This window comes from Arvicanthis niloticus, chromosome 1 (genome assembly GCF_011762505.2).
Source record: "Arvicanthis niloticus isolate mArvNil1 chromosome 1, mArvNil1.pat.X, whole genome shotgun sequence".
In the NCBI taxonomy this organism is placed as follows: Eukaryota; Metazoa; Chordata; class Mammalia; order Rodentia; family Muridae; genus Arvicanthis; species Arvicanthis niloticus.
Genome location: NC_047658.1, coordinates 157416602 through 157429514, shown reverse-complemented (window position 1 = coordinate 157429514; position 12913 = coordinate 157416602). Strand labels below are relative to the sequence as shown.

Here is a 12913-nt window from a genome sequence, read left to right as displayed (position 1 = left end):
CTGATAGACTCGAAGAGTACAAGAATCCCAGGAAGACCAACAGAGTCAACTGACCTGGACCCTTGGGGGCTCCCAGAGCCTGAATCACCAACCAAAGAGTGAGTTCAGGCTGGACCTAAGCCCCCTGCACATATGTAGTGTATGAGCAGCTTCATGCTCATGTAGCTCCCCAAGCAACTGGAGAAGGGCTGTCCCTGAGTCGGTTGTCTGCCAGCTTATGGATCCCATTCCATGAAATGGTCTGCCTTGCCTGGCTTCAGTGGGAAAGGATGTGCCTAGTCCTCCAAAGACTTGGTGTGTGTGTGTGTGTGTGTGTGTGTGTGTGTGTGTGTGTGTGTGTTGGGAATAATACCCAGAGGAGGCATCCCCTTCTCAAAGAAGAAGGAGATGGTACAATGGAGGTGATCTGTATGAGAAGGTAGTTAGAAGAGAACGTGTTGTGCGTAGTTGTGCGTAGCCCCGGCCTTGTATTTTGATACTAATTCCCCTTTCCTGTGAAGGGCTGCAGAAGAGGTGTGAGTCATTACACAGGTGAATTCTAGTGAACCTTCTGCCCATGTTAATTTGTAAAATAAAGGCTGGAGGCATTGATTGAGCAGAAGAACGGGAGGTAGATAAATAAAATTTGGTAGAAGAGAGCAGAGGGAAGAAGGACTGGAGGAAGACAATGGAGGAGGAAGATGACAGAGAGGACGACTGGGAAGCAGGAGGTAGAAGGACAGATGCAGGATCTGGAAAATCCTCAAGTTATAAGAGTCTCATAGATGGGAAACAAAGTAGTGTAGGGGTATCTGCCCAATCTAGGCTTACAGAATATATTCATAATCACTGAGTTGTGTTTTCATTGACCGGTCATATTGTGTTGGAGATCTCCCACTACAAGAATGGATGCTGATACTGGGATGTAAAGTGAAGAAAGAATTAAAGAAAGAAGGAAAAAAGAGAATGAAGATAAATTGACCAAATATCTGCAATTTTTATTTGTCCACTTATCTTCCATTTATCTAGCTCCTTTTAAACCTGAAATTTGTTTGATACTATGTCTACTGTGTCTACATGATAAAAATATATTTTATAAATATCATTTGAACATCTTTATCTCTGAAGTTTGTTCCGTTTTAGATTCCTACTACATTGTGTAACATTGTGGCTAATGAGCTCTTAAATAAAAAATACTAAATGGAGAAATTATCATTTCTCCATTGCCTTTCCCCCCTGAATCTATGAACGGCTATTGATATCCAATCCTTGATTATTGTGATATTTCCATCAACAGTCCTTTTCTTTAATTCTGAAAGCATGAGCCCTGTGACTATTCCTGAGTTGTTCCCTATATACATGAGATACACAACATGCATCTGTCAGAGACTTAATTTTAACAATTACCACTTCGCAGATACAATAAGAGAGTCAAAGAAGCTTCTGCATCGGATAAAAGCTGCAAGAATTTTGATGACAGTTATTTTTGTCTAGTCTCCTTGAAGGAATCTGTAATTGTGAATAAATTGTTGAGCACGTGGCAGAGTAAAACTACAAATGCTGCTATTGGAAATAATTTGCAATACAATAATATATTTAAATCACATTACAATACAATAATATATTTAAATCACAGTGCCTCTTCTTTATGCTATTTATGGGGTGGGGGTGGTGAGCCTTCTCTTACTTACAGAAAGCTGTTTACAGGATGTGCACAAAATGAGTACCTTCCAAATAGGAAGTGAGGGTTTGTGGGTGGATAATATAAAATGAGTTATAAAGGTGATTTTTAAATGTAGCAAGAAAGGATGGTGCTCGTTAACTGGCAAATTAGGTGGAAATGAAACATTAGAATTCACAGGAACATCCACAGCCAAATAAATATTGCTGTGGATATCTGAATAAACACAAAAGAGCACATGTGATCACTATGTAGTCCTCCACAAACAACACTGTTTAAATTTGAGTAATTCATAGGTTAGCTAAATTTTGCTTGCTGCCAGATGTTAAAAAAAAGAAAGAAAGAAAGAAAGAAAGAAATCCACTACATTGCTAGTAAGGATAATTGAAGGGGTTTACTACAGATTACCAGAAGCTGGTTAGTAGAAAATATTGAAGTTATTTTCTATTGTGTGGAGAAGTTATATTTCCCTCTTTCTTAAACAGTAGAAATAATACGTCATAACAGATGACAATTACTCTAATAATGGCACAATCAAAGTTATTCAGGGGGCAAGATTGCTTTCACTGTACATGACAGATGAAGTGCTGTTCGAAGTATTTTATTCTTTGTTATTTTCTGTCTCACAAATATTTTTATGACGCCAGAAATTGTGACAAGAATTGCTTGTCTTTAACCTTTCCTCATGAAACTGGTGACTTGATATACATGTCTATTGACTGACAGGACCATTAGAATCTCACAAAGGGAGAGATTTCTTTTCCAATTCTATAAAAACCTAGCAATTTCTGTAGTTTCTTCCTAAAACAGGAATTAATTTTTTAATGATAAAAATAACTTATGAGAGCAGAGATAATCTTGATGCCTTTGTGTTTCTACCTAATCATCTATGTCATGCATGAGTCAGGCAAAGTGGAGAACGTGAAATACTGCACTAATTACTAAGGATTGATGTATATACAGTTCTGGGATACACTGTGGGTAGACCACTTCCAGAAGTTTTTGCTATCTCTGCCTGACAATTATTCCAAGACTTGTTTGCAGGGACACACCCATGCTCTGCCCTCAGAAACAGCTAGAACCTGGGGAGAAGTAAGTTAGGAGGGCCAAGGCTGCTGCTATTTTGGAAGAGATTCTGGAACTCAACAACTTTACAATGGGAATATAGACTAAGTCAGAGATCCCTGTCCAGGAACATTCATTCATTTTTTACAGCTATGTGCATGGAAATACTTGCTTTCTCTGACACGTCCATTTGCTTTACCAATTTCACAATAAAAATTTTATTACCAGAGTAGTTCTAGATTTTAGGATTAGAGAAATACAATCAGTAGTCAGGCGAGCCTCTTCACATATTCTTCCACCAGCTCCTCTTTCAAGTTGGTATATGTTATTTTCCTTCTCTATCTCATTTTGCTTAAATAAGATGCGAACAGAATATTTTATCAGTACATTCTGGTTTAGTTAATTGAAGTAAAATACATAGTAAAGTATAATCGAACTTAATTTTGGCAAACATTAGAGTAGTTTAAATAGACATAAACAAATGTTAGACAACAGACTAATCTCTGGGCTATAAATGTGGATTATATTCTTTTTATCTGCTTACTTGGAATATAATTTAGAGTAAAAAATACTTCTCTATAGAATAATGCTTTCCTGATAGTCAACTAGTTGTACCTGTAGGATTTTCAATTGATAAAGAGCATCCAAGTTGAAAGGGATGCATCGGTGGTAGTCTGATTTGGAGTCTTTACCAAAGAACACTCTTTTTTTTTTTCCTTTATTGGATATTATATTTACATTTCAGATTTTACCCCCTTACCCCATCCCCCCAACTCAGGAACCCCCTATCCCATCCCCCCTCCTTCTGCTTCTATGAGGATGTGCCCCCACCTACCCCCCCACTTCCACCTCCCCACCCTTGAATTCCACCCCCCACTCAGTGTCCAGCCTTCATGGGACCAAGAATCTCCTCTCCCACCTATGCCTGCCTACTATCTGGGTGCTTTCAACTCCTCTGTGTTCACGCAAAGCCTCATCTACTAAGCTAATGAAGGCTCTTAGCCTTTATGCAGAAGTTCAGTTTGTCAGACTCTGGGGAGGGCATGCTATCTTTGTTGTGAGCTCTTTCTTTTCTCAAAGATGCAGTATCAAATGTCAAGAACTTCAAAGTGGAGAGAATTCACAGGCAAAGATATTAGAATAGTAAAGGACAGAGAAGAAAGAAGGCAGATTGATCTAGACAAAAAGGGAGTAGAGAGTATGAAATTTATCTTTTAAGTGATTCAGTGGTGAAAGAGTTAAGAAGCAGGTTCTAGTCCTGCGGAGTCATCAGCTTTTTGCTTTACTATTTATAGATTTTTTTAAAGGTAGTTTAAAAAGCAATAAGTTTTCATGGCCTTACTTCTCCTTTCCCCATCTTCCTGATTTTCCCATTCCTGCACAGAATAATCTCTCTTTAATCTACCCTGTTGTTTTCTCTGATGTGCTTCCTTAAGTCTCCTTTTCCTCCTGTCATAGGAGCTCCTTCCCTAGCTACATGGCCTTTAAACATATTTACTTAGTCTAGGGATGCATATTTGAAAGTTGGAGACTTGTTTCTAAATGTGAGGGGAAAGATAAAATTCCTGACAACTGGTTACTTCCTATTTGTTCAATTTCTATCCATTTTCCTATACACTTCCTGATTACATGGTTTCTTTATGGCTGAACATGATTTAGTTTTCTGCATGTGCCATACCATTACTGTACATTAACCAGTTGATTAACATCATAGCCTGATTTGTTTGAATGTGTATTGGTCATATGTCTTTTTTTTTTTAGGAAATACATTTTTGAGATCATTGGTCAGTTCACTAATTGTCTCTTCTGAGTGAGTGAGTGTATGTCTGTGTGTGTGTGTGTGTGTGTTTAATTTTTGCCATTCTTGATATAAATTTGCCAGTCTAGATATAAATTAATTGACTTAAGTACAGCTTTCAGAGATTTTCTCTCATTCTTCAGCTTTCTATTTAGTTTTTGATCTTTTGCTCTATAGAAGTTTCTTAATTACATGTAAACCTATTTTTCAGTCCTTTTATATATTTCTTGTTCTATAATAGTACTTTTCTAAATGTTCTAGGCAATGCAGAAGTCTTAAAGTGTTTTCTGTTAGAATTATTAGTGATTCTGGTTTTAAAATAGAGACTTTGATGTGAGTGTGTGTGTGTGTGTGTGTGTGTGTGTGTGTGTGTGCTTGCACATGTGAACTGTGGAGATTAATTGCAAGTGGATATCCAGGCTTTCCTACATCATTGAATGAAAATCCTGCCTATTTCCAAGAGCAGGCTTTGATCATCTTTACCCATAAAATACCCATTTGTTACAGCTATCCCACTGTAACATAGCCTTGGTTGGGCACTGTGACACCTCTAGCAGTACTTTCTGCAAGAACTGTTTTCATTGTTCAGAGTCTTTTGTATTTTCATTAAAAATTAGGATTATTTTCTAATTCCAAAATTTTTCATAGGAAGTTTTTGACAAAGACTGGATCCAAACCATTGATTATGGATTTTTGTGAACTAATTATCATTAGTATTCTGATTTGTTTGATAGCATCCTCATTTAGACTTCAGGATACATCTGACTCCACTAGGGCTTTTGCACTTTGATTTAGTTTTTTCTTTCTCTTTTCTCCATTTGTGCATGTATGTGCAATGTATGTACATATGTGTACGTGTGTGTGGGGTGAGGAGTTCTGTGTATACATGTAAACAGATATGTGGAGTTGGAGGATAGTGTCAAGTGTCTTTCCATATCTCCTTTTGAATTTTTCACAGATCTGGACTCTCTTTGGATTTGAAGCTGAACTGGCAAACACCAAGCTCCAACAAAGTTCCCTCCATGTGTTATGCTTAAAGGTGTGAGAATGATTGCCATGCCCAGTATTTTATAAGGGTGTTAGATATTCAGACTCATTCTTGTTCAGGATGCCATCTACCCAGTTCATTTTTATTCTTACTGTGAACAAATTCCAAAGATAAGTCAATGGTTTCTGCCAGTACTCTTATCCATAATGACACTTTAAGTGAAATAAATCTCAACAAATATTAGATAGATAGATATGCATTTCCCTATTAACTTTTCCATGCTTTATGTGATTTTCATCTAATGGAGAAAATGATAGGAAAGTTAATGGTATGGGAAATGAGAAGGGGAAAAAGTCCTACAGTTATGCTAATCTATAAGACTCCAATATTGCAATTATCTTTTTAAATTTTGGTTCATATTGTTAAGAAAAACAATGCAAAATTTCTGTCCTAAACAGAAAAACATTTTCTGGCTGCTGGAGTGTTAAATCCTTGCAAGAATTATGAAATGTCTGGTTTGTGATACAGGAGCCAGGGGCACATCAGTCTAATTATGTTTTTGGTTTCTATCCAAGATTGATTTATTTTTTACAACACATTGTTGAGTTTATTGGCATGCTAAATCAAGTTTATTAAAACAAACTATATTTCCTTAGTTTTCTCAAGAATCACAGTTATAGAGAAAAGTATGTAAAGCTATAAAACATTGAAAAAGAGTCACAGATTTAGTTTCTAGTTAAAATAAATGGAATTGTATTTAAAAATAGCAAAACTATTTAAATTAACAAAATAAATCATCATATGTGAAAAGGTCATATTTTGATAAGACCATTTTATCTTAATGGGAAAACATGGGAATAGTTGGAAAAAAGATAGTTGGCACTGTGTCATGGGTGGCTTTCTTCTCTAGTCCCAACTTCTATGCAACAAGCCATTTTAGCATTGTTGATCTTTGGTATCAGGTATGTGTCGTTGATGTGGTTTAAAAAAATGACAAAAAAAAGAACTTAATGAGTAGTTTATTTTAGATTATAGCTTCAGAGGGGTAGAGTCCTCATGGGAAGAGAAGACATGGCAATGGCACGGTAACAGGAATAAGAAGATTGTTGGTCACATTTCATTGACTCACATCAATAAGAGAGAGGAGAGACAGAGACAGAGAGGAAGAGACAAGGAGACAGAGAGAGAGAGAGAGAGAGAGAGAGAGAGAGAGAGAGAGAGACGGAGAGAGATACAGGGTAGAATGAGGCTAGAAAACCTCAGCCCCACCTTCAAAAAGGTTGCACCTCCTAAGATTTCAGAGTCTCTCCCAAAGAGCCCAGCCAATTCACGAGACACGTCTTGTTTGAGCCACCCCTTTTGTAGGAAGCATTTTCAACTGTTATTTATATTATATGAAACTTATGACTGGTGATATGAACACACATGCATAATTCCAATTAGTAATAGTGATGGAGAAAGTGACAGCAACATTTGCTTATATTTAAGCCTCACTCGCTATATGCGCTGTCCATTCATATTGTCATCTTCAGATCTGCAGTGTAGACATTGATTTTCTCCCTTAGTTGTTCTTTCTCACTGTGAACTCTCTCAATGGTAGATATATTTCAACAATTAATATCTTAACATCATATTCATATTTTTATTTAGAGTCATGTGGTTAGACACTAAGCCTCTCAACACAGGTACATAGCAGAGACAATGATGTCACACGCCAACTAAACTATTTGTAGGGAGAGACCTGCCATCATTTAAAATAACTATAGAGTACCAGACACTGAATAACTATACTGTCCGAAGAGAGAGACCAGCCAGCATATAAAATAATTCAGAGTCCCGGAGACATTGAACAAGTCCATGGAACAGAAAAGTTGGGGCCAGAAGAAAACTGGATTATTTATTAACCCACTTTATTCTCCTGGGAAGTAAGCACTGATGCTTGTGAGTTAGGAGTAAAAAGTGCTTCCTAAAAGATTGGAAAATAAGGTAAATGAAAAATTTTAAATGTTAATTATATATGCATATAAATGCTATATGTACTATGTATATAATGCTAAATGTAAGTGAAGTTTAAATATAATGGTTTATACTTTAATATATATGTATATATCTTTATAAATATATGATATTTTATCTAATATTATCTTAATGCCATGAATGTGTCAGCATTCATTAAAACATAAATACGTCAGAATTTCAGTGTTAAGTCTCAGGGAAATATTTCGATTATACAAAAAGAAATTATATTTAAAAAACTATTCTGTATAGTATATTTTGGGGGAGTTTTGAGTATGAAATTAGCAAAATTAAGTTGGCTCAGAATGCAGAGATGAGAACTAACCAAAGTTTCAGATACACAAACCATTACACATTTTTTGTACAATTATTTTAAATGCTGATGCTATTTATGTGATAATTATGAACAGAATGCTAAGAACAGTGTGATTTTGTTTTTCTTAAATCTAATAAAAATTACTTTTTGATGAGGAAGGTAAGTGAAGCTAAGAGAACCGCATATCCTATACAAAGTATTCTGATTCCATGAATATGAATTTTTTAACCAGGAATAGAGTTATGTCAGGACATTTTTATTACATCTGAATAACTATCTCTTAAAACTTTTAATAGAAATAGAATTATTGAACTAAATTTAATAGTACTGAATTGGAAAGAACAAGGACCTGGATTAGCTCATTGTTCATAGGAAACCTACAAAAGGTTTTCTTCCAGAGTTACATGTGGACAAATAACACAGACATGAGACCTGGAAATCTGTCTCTTTACTCAATCACTTTTGCACCAATATTTTTGTTATTTTGGGCATCATGATCTTTTAATTGAGTGCTCAGTTTCTATTATATACTGTGCTGAATGACGTACTCATTTATTTATCTATTAAAATAATTCAATAAATGAAATAGTTTTAACTACAGCTTTTGAAAAAATAATGGTTCCAAGCTCACTGAAATATGACAGATCTAGGATCTGAACACAGCTAAATTGCCCCCAAATCCCACTATATTAATAAGTGATTTGCCCATTACGTGCCAGCTTCTAGTCCCCTCAGAAACAGTGCAACACATATTACTTTAATGTATAACCAAATAGAAAGTTTTAATACTGTCTCTCAAAAGGAGGTATAGCTAAGTATCTTCTATGAACTTGTTTTCCTGAGAGAAATAGTCAAGTGTCTGACCAAAATACTATGTCTTCATTAGCAAATGAATAGAATGATTAATAAAATACAAAATAAAAAAGAAATAAGACAGGGAGTACTTTATCATTATATTAGATTTACAAGTAATAATTATTTAAATGTATTATTATAATTAGAAGAGAAAAAGCACAAATAAAATATTTTGAAATATAAAAAAAATCAAGGATATTGAGACATGCCTTATAGGTTAAAAGCATTTGCTGTTCTTTTTGAAGACCCAGATTCAGTTAATCACCCATATTAGGTGGCTCAAAATCCACCTATAACACTAGTTACCGGGGTTCTGGTACCATTTTCTAACTTCCTTGGCACCTGTATACATGTGGTACCTTATATACACTCATGAACACACACAAATGTGTAACACAAGTAAGTCTTTTTTAAATGATAGAATGTGTGCTTTTACACAAATAGTTTCATTGCCAGAAATTTTGTGGGGAACAATGTAGTTTTGGAAGAGATGGGGTGCTTTAGCTTTCTTCTTGCTCAGGCTCCCTTATTTAAAATATTCTTCCCTATCCTGGCTTACATCTACCAACTTTGCACACAATCTCCTTCTCCTATGGTGATGACCATGCTATTCTTTCATCCTCCCATTTCTGTGCAAATATACATATGTACATACCTGTATAAAACTGTTCTCAAACATACAATTACACAAATGCAAGATCTTCTACATTACTATTTAAAATGACTAAACTACACTGATTTCTAATTGTGAGTTCATAGTATTTTATGTAGATCCTCAGGCTTGCTATTTAACTGTCATTTTGATCAGTTCCAAAGTTTCTGTTTACTCTGTAATTGCTGGTGCATCTATTGCTCAGTAATCTATGTTTTCTTCTCTGTTTTCTATACTTTATTCTTACACATAAATACTCATCAATACTTACAAATAGGCTTAGTTTGTTCACATTTGTTCAAGATCAAACAATATAAAGCTCTCTCTCTCTCCCCACCCCTCCTGTGTGTGTGTGTTGGTGAATGTGCTTAGGTATCTGTGTGTGTCTGTGTCTATGTGTTTCTGGGTGTGTGTTTTCATATGCATGTGTATGTCTCTGTGTGTCTCTGTGTGTCTGTGTATACATGTGAATGCATGTCTGCATGTGTGTGCTTGTTTTTAGTGTGTTTGTGTTTTCAAATGTTTCTGGGTCTTTAACCACTGCCTAAGCTTTTTCATGTGTTCTCTTTGTTGTATCTGACTTTTCTAAATCCTGGCTCTAGCACTGTCAACATTGCTTTTATCTCCATAACTCCATTTTTATTAGTTATTTCCTCACACCTGAAACAGTCTTGACTTTTTATTCTTGCGAGATAGTTTTTGCAAGTTGACTTTACTGTTCTACTACTGTGTTTTGGCAGTGTATATTATTGAAGGGTTTAAAATATGGGTTTTTTTTTATCCACTTTTCATTTAACATTATTCCATGGTATTTTCACTCCAACTTTTAACCTGCTTCCTCTGTGTTCACTTGTTTCAAGATGGTCATACTATGTGCTGAAAGTCGAGCTCTACAGACTCATTAACCCAGGAAATGAAGGGTATCTTTCTGTTTTCTAACTTCTTTCATGTTCTCATTCTGATGTTCTGCTTCACTGGCCCTCTCTGTGGAACTTCACACTGATCCTAACTCCAAACAGATTCTCCACTCCTCTTCCCTGAGTTTCTTTGGACATAAAAATTTGGTAAGATAATTAGATGCTCAACATTCTTTTTTTTTTTTTATTCTTTAGAATGTTTGTTGTTAGATGTTTACCATTCGGCAATGTGTTGATGGTGTGTGGAACCTAATTAGAGTATTAATTTGCATCCTTTAGATGAGAAACCACACACATATATTTTCTTGCACTTAACAATTTTAGGGTGATATATAAATGTGTCTCTTTTCAATATATTTTATAATTAGTTGCCCATCTTTTATTGGGTTGTTTGGAAAAGTATTTTATTTATGCTTTGAAAGATTTTACTTGACAGATGTGTAAATATTCCTACACAAGTTGGTCTATTCATTTTTCAAATTTTATTTTGAAATGTTAAAGTTTTACTTCTGAGGAAATCTAACTTTTCAGGCATCTGATAATAAGTTTGTTCTTATCACACCTTGCAAAGTTAGTTTCCTACAGTTTTGTTGACTTGGGGAGTTTGAAGATATTGCAGATACATTTTGCCCGTAATGCATTACATCCTGGTTTCTATGGTCAGCACAAACTTGTTGCACTTCGTTTGCATCCAGAACTCAAGACACATTTTTCTTGCAAGTTTTGAGTTTCAGAACCACCATCCATCTCACATATTTACTCAAGGCATTGACAGTAAATCTTGCTACATTGGAAGGCTGTGGAAACTTTTGGAATTAGGAACTAGCTGAAACACAAAGTTACTGAGTGTGCTCCCTAAAGCCTTTCCTCCTTCTCTTTATGTCTTGAGGTCTGCAAGTAAGTGACAGCCTCTGCCATGTGTTCCTAGCACCTTAGTGTTTTACAGATGTGCAGGAGTTGCTGCAAATCTCTTTGTCAGTTTTTGTTCTAAAATATTTTACAATACAGCCATAAAACTGAGCAACAACCTCAATTAATCATTTTTGTCTTAGAATCAATGAATACTGCATGTGTATTCATTTCTAATCGTTCTCTTGTATACCATCGATACAAGTTACTATTCTCATAATACTACCAGAGTCCTTTGTTAACTACAAAAGTTTAGAAACTTTCAGATACTACACTTGATCTTAGCCAAAAGGCCAAGAAGCGATTGAAACTTTCAGATCAGGTAGTGTAAGTCTTCCAATATGCATCTCTTTCAAGTTGTTTTTTTTTTTTCTTTTTAATTCTAGCTTCTTAGACTTTCATATAGACTTTGAAAGTCTTGTCTCTTTCTAGAAGAAGAACACAGCTAGGATTTATGAGACTGAGTTGAATCTTGAGATCAAATAGGAGAGCATTGACATCTAATCACTGGGATTGTTCAGCTGCGTTAACTTGAATTAGTTCTCAACTAATGCTTATGTGCTTGAGTTTCTTTACACAGTTTTCTTTTGTCGTGGTGAATAGCCATTTCATACATCTGTTTTATAAGTCAGTGCAGCACCCTAATTCTTATTGCTATTCTATAAGGATAAGTTTATATTGATTAATGACGTTATTCCCTCTGATTTTACTAAATTTTCTTACACTGAATTTTATATCTTCATTTTGTCTCTATTCATACACACATGAGAATTGTATTTTTTCTGCTATTGTGTCATTTTTATCTCTCTATGCCCAATTTATAATTATTTTAAAACATGAGTTCAAGGTGACTTTTCAAATGCCTTTTTACATTAAATATTTTATTACATTAATTTATTTTATTAGTTAATTAAATATGTGTGCGTTGGTGTGCTCATATCACAGTGCATATGATTTGTTGATAAAGATACCCATCACTGACTGTCACTAATAAATCTGAGTTATATTCTTAGAACTCCCTTAGTGAATCAACAGAACAACTCCCAAAAGTTGTCCACTGACCTTCAAATCCTTGCTATTAAAATTATATATTTTAAAACATACTTTAGTCAACAATTTTATTATTCATTTAGTTTTTGCAATTATAATTACATAATTTCTTCCTTCCCCTTTCTCCGTCAGCCCCTCTCATATATTTCTTGTTGATTTCTGTCAAATCCATGACCTCATTTTTAATAATTATTGTTACATACATATTTGTACGTATATACTCACAAATAGTCCTAATCACATCCTGCTCAGTCTATATAAGGTAACTTGTATGTATGTTTTAAGGACTAACCATTTGATAATATATAACAAGTTGCTTTATTCTTACATAAGGAAGGCTATTCTCCCACTCTCAGCATTCCTTACTTACCTGTAGTTCTTTGTGTGGAGTAGAGTTAAGACATTATGGGCTTTACCCTGTCCACTTAAGCATGTTCATTGTTGCCATCCTTGTTCAGCTAATGTTTACGCAATCAAGTTAGTGAAACTTTAGGTGGATAGCTGCTAAAATTGCTAGAAGACACAATCTCACAGCAAACTACCTGTTCCTTTTGCTGTTTTATTTCAACAGAAGCTCACACGCATGCTGTAATGTTCTTTGTGCCTTTAGGATCAGGGATTGTTTTGTAGTTGTATCTTTGGAACAGGGCTCCATTATTCCATGTTTTGATTGATTGTAATTTTCTG

At 35.0% G+C, this 12913-nt stretch overlaps 1 pseudogene; it reads right to left on the bottom strand.

Moving 5' to 3' along the window:
* Positions 1 to 11376: 11376 nt before the first annotated feature.
* On the bottom strand, positions 11377 to 11481 carry LOC117701094 (U2 spliceosomal RNA; annotated as a pseudogene).
* Positions 11482 to 12913: the final 1432 nt, after the last annotated feature.